Below are 5941 nucleotides of genomic sequence, written 5' to 3' on the forward strand. Positions count from 1 at the left end.
AAAAAAAAAAAAAAAAAGAAGAAGAAATGAAAATTGGTTTGTTTTTAGTACCTAGTGCAGATGAACACATTCCAGTATGTATTTCCAGCTATTATGTGTTCGATGCTTTCTGATATAAATGTACTTTTTCAATGTACACCCTTCCTGGTAGTGGGATCGTCGCCATTTGTCTGATTTGAATTGGGTATAACTGGCTTAACTGGGTCCAAATCCCTGGAGTACTGAGTGACCCTTGCTTTGTTATGACTCCTGGGACCTCAGCGGGGGCACGTGGTTTGTTTCTCGGCAACAGTGTGCCATTTTTATGAAACTTAGATTTACAGTCTTTTGCCCAGTGAAAACCTTTCATGCGATGTGGACACTGAGTAAATCCACCAAGGGGCCTGGCTGCTTTGTAGGCCATGGGCATGCCGGTGAGTGTGTCCTTGTTTGGCACGATTAAAACATTTAACCTTATCAAATTTATCAGCCAAGTGTTGGGATACAGCCTGTGCCGCGAGTGCAGAAGCCTGGGTGGCAGACTGGACATTTTGGCACGCACGAATGCAAGTGTATAAATCCTTTGTGTGACGCACCGAGGCCGAGGCCCTTTTACAGTCCTCACGGGCGTTCTCACATGCCAGCTGGTAAATAAGTGCTCGAGCTGCCTTATTGTGTGGAATCTGCCTGTTTACAGCTTCTTGCAACCTTGCTACAAATTGGGTGTAAGTTTCCCAAGGGCCCTGGAGTGTCTGGGTAAAGGGTTTACAAGGTGTGCCGTCCAGTAGTACAGAAATCCACGCGTGACGGAGCAGCTCCTTGCAGTGCATGGAAAGGAGGGGCGGGCACGTGCCTGGACCTTATTTTGTGTGTGTGTGTGTGACCAGCTCAGCCCACCAGGGGGCGGGGCTGGCTGGCATGTGGTGCTGGGGGACCGAACCGTGGTCCCTGTGCTTTGCTTAGCTTAGCTTGTTCTAAGTAGGTGCTTTAGACCACTGAGCCATCTCACCAGCCCCTGCTTTAAGATTTTCATCCCCACTATCTTGATTACTCTGTGCCTGTTCTGAGTGTCTTTTTTTTTTTTTTTTTTTTTGTGGAACTGGGGATTGAACTCAGGCCCTTGCGCTTGCCAGGGAAGTGTTTATTCTACTGAGCCATGTCTCCGGCCCCCTGAGTGTCTTTAATTGTGAGTCAAAGTGTCGGAATTGTGTCGATGATGTCGGAGGGAGATGGGTTACATCACTTGGTGTCATTTGGAAGCCTTGAATTATGTCATCTAAGCAACCAAGTACGTAAGGGCCTTGGACACCATTGTCCAACACGCTCTGCCTTCTTTCAAGAGCAAAATGTTAAAGGCTGCACGAGTACTGCTTTTACGCATAGGGTGTTCTGGACCTGTCTCCTCAGCGGCAGGAAAGCACATTGTTTGTGGATGCAGCCTCATGTCACTGGACTTCGGCCTCCTTAAGGCCGGGGAAGGAGGAGGTTCTCCCCTAACTGGATTATTCTCTAAGTCAAAGGGGGGAACTGTAGGAGGGGCGGTGGGGAGAACAGTAATGGTGAGCTGTGGCTGACCTGCGTTTCTTCCTCTGCTGTTACACTGAAACCATGAGAGGGCTCCCTTCACCAGGTTATGTGTGGCTATAGTTTGTGGGCAAATTTTTCTTTTTTGAGTTTTGGCTATATAAAAGCTTTTACCTATTTCATCCAACTCTGAGATCCAGTGTACCGGTTTTAGGAAAAGAAGGATAAAATGTAGCTATCTCATGGAGTAATCTAAAAACATGCTTAGATGGCACCTTAGTACCAGCATCTTTTTTTTTTTTTTTTTTTTTTTGCAGAACTGGGGATTGAACTCAGGCCGTTGCACTCACCAGAGAGCACTTATCCCACTGAGCCATCTCTCCAGCCCCTAGTACCAGCATCTTTTAATACTTTTTTAACCAGTAAACTAAATTCTTTCTCTTTTGCCGATAAAGACTGAGCTTCCCCATTGTTACCTTTGACGAATAGATTCCTTTTTGCTACTTGTGTCTGAGTGCTATAATTAGCAAAATGCCCTGCTTACCTTTAAATGGTCATACAAGGTCCAGTGGGTCGCCCCCATGTGATTTTGGTTAGTGGTCGTTGTGTTGAGAAGGCCGTGCATTCCAGCCACGTTTAGCACCAATTGTAGGAGTCCCTTCCTGGTTCTCATCTCAGTCCTAGAAGTCTAATCTTGGGCCAGGGAAATGGCTCAGTGGAATAAGCGCTTCCCTGGCAGGCGCAAGGGCCTGAGTTCAATCCCTGGTTCTGGGGGAAAAAAAAAGTAGAAGTCTAAATTTATAATCCCAAAAATACATTATAGGAATTCCATCAAGTTAATTCCAATCTACCACTCCCAGTGCAACCCATGACAAAAAGAAAGACACTAGGATGGACACACACACACACACAGAGCCAAGGGGCCCTAAATCCAGCCACAAAGATAGCTTTCTGGAACAAAGAGACTGACCCAGGGCCCGCAGCTGAGAAGGGGGGTGGCTTGAGGAAGAGAATTGTGGGAAGTAGGTGAGTACTGCCCGCTGGCTAGGCGGGTGGCCTGCATCTGCCTCTGCCATATGCAGAGAGGATATGCAGACAGTAACTTGCATTATGCTGTTGAGATAGTACCTAATGTTTCAGGGGTCTGGTGCTTCGGCTCTGATGTGTAATCTTTCAAGCCCAGGAAGTCTTAGCCTCTGTCCCGAGGCTTGATCCCAGCTAACAGTGTGGAGCACTGGCTCTTCCTCCTGTCTCGACCGTCTCATATTGGAGAGCAGCAGGTGAGGGTTCTCAGGGAAACACGCATGCCGTCTTCAAAAATTACCACCAGCACCTCGTTAGACCAATATACGTTGCTTAAGGCCAATTGAAAGGATAAAGAGAAGTCCTAGCCAGCGCAGTACATATCGATACAAGGAAATAGGGTCAGGCTCAGCCAAAATGGAGACAGTTGCTCTTCCTTCAAGGAGAGCTGCTCAGGTGGTCCTTTACAGAGTTACCCCAGTACAGGCGTCAGCACAGGGAGAAAGGTACGTGCTGTCTTGGTGGAGCTGTGACGTCACCTTGGCCTCGTGTTGGTCCTGGTCCTGTAGGCTGCAGGACCCGCAGAGCGCACTCCGAGTGGCCCCTCTGCAGAGCCCAGGCCTGCTTCCTTTTCTCTTTGCAGAAGCCTGCTCTCCGAGCTGGACTGTCTCCAAATCTTCACATGGATGTCTGCCTCTGGTCTCTTCTAGAAGAGTTTTTCTTCTGAAAATCTGACCTCTCAGTTTTGCAGTCAGAGGACTGGGCCGGAGAGGATAATTATTTCCCATTTGGAACAAGAAGCATTCGGTGCCTGAAGGCATCAGACAGATTCGCTCGTTTGCTACGCAGAACCTTAGTGTTTACCTGGATGCCAGACAGGGAAGCTGTACAATCTACAGAAGAAATAATCCTGGCTTCTTCACTGCCAGTGGCTTGACTGAACCAACTGGAGGCCCACAAAGCTGCAAGGGATGTCCTGGGCAGCAGAACTCTGTGTGGCAGGGACTCTGCTGTTTGTGCCAACAGGGAGCCACGGGTGTGTGGCTGTCGGGTGCTTGGCACGTGGCTGTGATGAAGCAGTCTGGCATCTGTTTGTTTATTTTTATGGCATTGGGGACTGAGTCCAGGGCCTTCTGCATTGTAAGCACATGCTCCTACTGAGCTGTATTCCCAGCCCCTGGAATTTTTAGTTTTATTCAATGAATTAAAAAAGAAGTTATCAGTAAGGGCCAGGGAGATAGGTCAGTGGCTTAAGTGCTTGCCTGGCAAGTGCAAAGTCCTGAGTTCTATCCCTGGTACCAAAAAAAAAAAAAAAAAAAAATTAGTTATCAGTGCATGCTCTTAGTTTCTAGTCTTCCATAAAATATACTTGTACTGTGGGAATCTTATAGTGAAGCATATTAAAAGTTTCTTTCTAGGAAAGCTATCCTAAAATACAGCATGGGCAGGAATGCTTAATTGAGAGCTGGGAAGATAGCTCAGTGGCTTACGTGCCTGCCTGGCAAGTACAAGGTCCTGAGTTCAATCCCTCATACAAAAAATAACTAAATAAATAAATAGAATTAATGCTTAATTGGCATGTATTTTAATAACTAATAAGACATTAACCAAAACCTAAAGAACACTTAAAAACACTCATGATTGGGCTGGTATAGTGCCCACGGTTGGAGCCCCAGCATGGCAAAGTAAATACATAAATTCACCCTAATTGCTGGGGCTAACCCTTGTCTCTGTTGTTTGCTTTAGTCTAAGTGACACAAGGAGGCAGAGCGCTCTCTATTTCGATGTGAACCTTCATTGAATGTGTCATAAAACAAGCTCCATGTAGGGCCCATAGACATGTTTTTTAAATTATAAAAGAAGAGCTGCAGTGGCTTCATCCGCCGCCGCCTTTCTCCGACTGGTGGGACTCAGTTCGTGCTCTCGTCGCCTCGGGCCCGCCGTCTTTTAGAGACCAAACGCCACGCCTTCAATTAAGTTGCAGAGTTCTGATGGAGAGATATTTGAAGTTGATGTTGAAATCGCTAAACAGTCTGTGACAATCAAGACCATGTTGGAAGATTTGGGAATGGATGATGAAGGAGATGATGACCCAGTTCCTCTACCAAATGTTAATGCAGCAATATTAAAAAAGGTCATTCAGTGGTGTACCCACCACAAGGATGACCCTCCTCCTCCTGAGGATGATGAGAACAAAGAAAAGCGAACAGATGACATCCCTGTTTGGGACCAAGAATTCCTGAAAGTTGACCAAGGAACCCTTTTTGAACTTATTCTGGCAGCAAACTACCTAGACATCAAAGGCTTGCTTGTTGTTACATGCAAGACTGTCGCCAATATGATCAAGGGGAAAAGTCCTGAGGAGATTTGCAAGACTTTTAATATCAAAAATGATTTCACTGAAGAGGAGGAAGCCCAGGTAGGCAAGGAGAACCAGTGGTGTGAAGAGAAGTGAAATGTGCCTGACACTGTAACACTATAAGGATTGTTCCAAATACTAGTTGCACTGCTCTGTTTATAATTGTTAATATTAGACAAACAGTAGACAAATGCAGAAGCAAAACAATTGTATTAGCATAATATTGTCTTCATTGCATGTGTAGTTTGAGTTACAGATTCCAAACCAATGGCTGAAGTTGCTGGTTTTCTTTCCTCTGAATAAAACTGAACTGTGGGTTCTCTGTAGAAAGTTGACACTTTTGGGCTGGAGAGATGGCTCAGTGGTCTAAAGCACCTGCTTAGAACAAGCTTAGCAAAGCACAGGGACCGCGGTTCAATCCCCCAGCACCACATGCCAGCCAGACCCGCCCCCTGGTGGGCTGAGCTGGCCACACACACACAATAAATAAATGTAATAAATAAAAATAAATAAATATTTAAAAAAAAAAAGAAAAGAAAGTTGACATTTTGAGCTTTCCTTTTTTTTGTAAAGTGATTTCTGCACAGGTTATTGTCCAGTTAACTTTAGTGAGCTTTTCGAAGTTGGCATTGTAAATAAAACAACTTACAAAAGTTTTCTGCAGTAGAGTTAACAAAATACTATCTTTATTCAGAAGTTGGAAACTGGAAAAAGGCTACTTGAAGTAACTGTTCCAAGTGGGGTTGTCTGGAATGTCTTCCAGCCTCCTAGAGTCAAGCAGTATCACTGGTACAGATGAGCCTGCAGGTAGCAGGACTCCCTTAGTTGGACCTGAGGACTTGATTTGTTTTAAAATTTTTAATCTCAGCTTTGAATATGTTGCCTAGAGACTTAGTAATTGCCCAGTTTGTGGTTTAGGGGAGAAATGTAACTAGACAGTTTGTTAGCTTTTCAATTAAAGACAACACTTAATTCAAAAAAAAAAAAAAAAAAAAAGAGCTGGAAGCCTCAGAATTCTTCACCTACTGCTTTCGTCTTCATATTCCAAATGCTTTG

The 5941-nt window shown here is 45.1% G+C and overlaps 1 pseudogene; it reads left to right on the forward strand.

Annotated features, from left to right (window-relative positions):
• The first annotated feature begins 401 nt into the window (after positions 1-401).
• LOC101583944 lies at positions 402-4981 on the forward strand (annotated as a pseudogene).
• Positions 4982-5941: the final 960 nt, after the last annotated feature.

This window comes from Octodon degus, unplaced genomic scaffold (assembly GCF_000260255.1).
Source record: "Octodon degus isolate 3935 unplaced genomic scaffold, OctDeg1.0 scaffold00005, whole genome shotgun sequence".
NCBI classification, from domain to species: Eukaryota; Metazoa; Chordata; class Mammalia; order Rodentia; family Octodontidae; genus Octodon; species Octodon degus.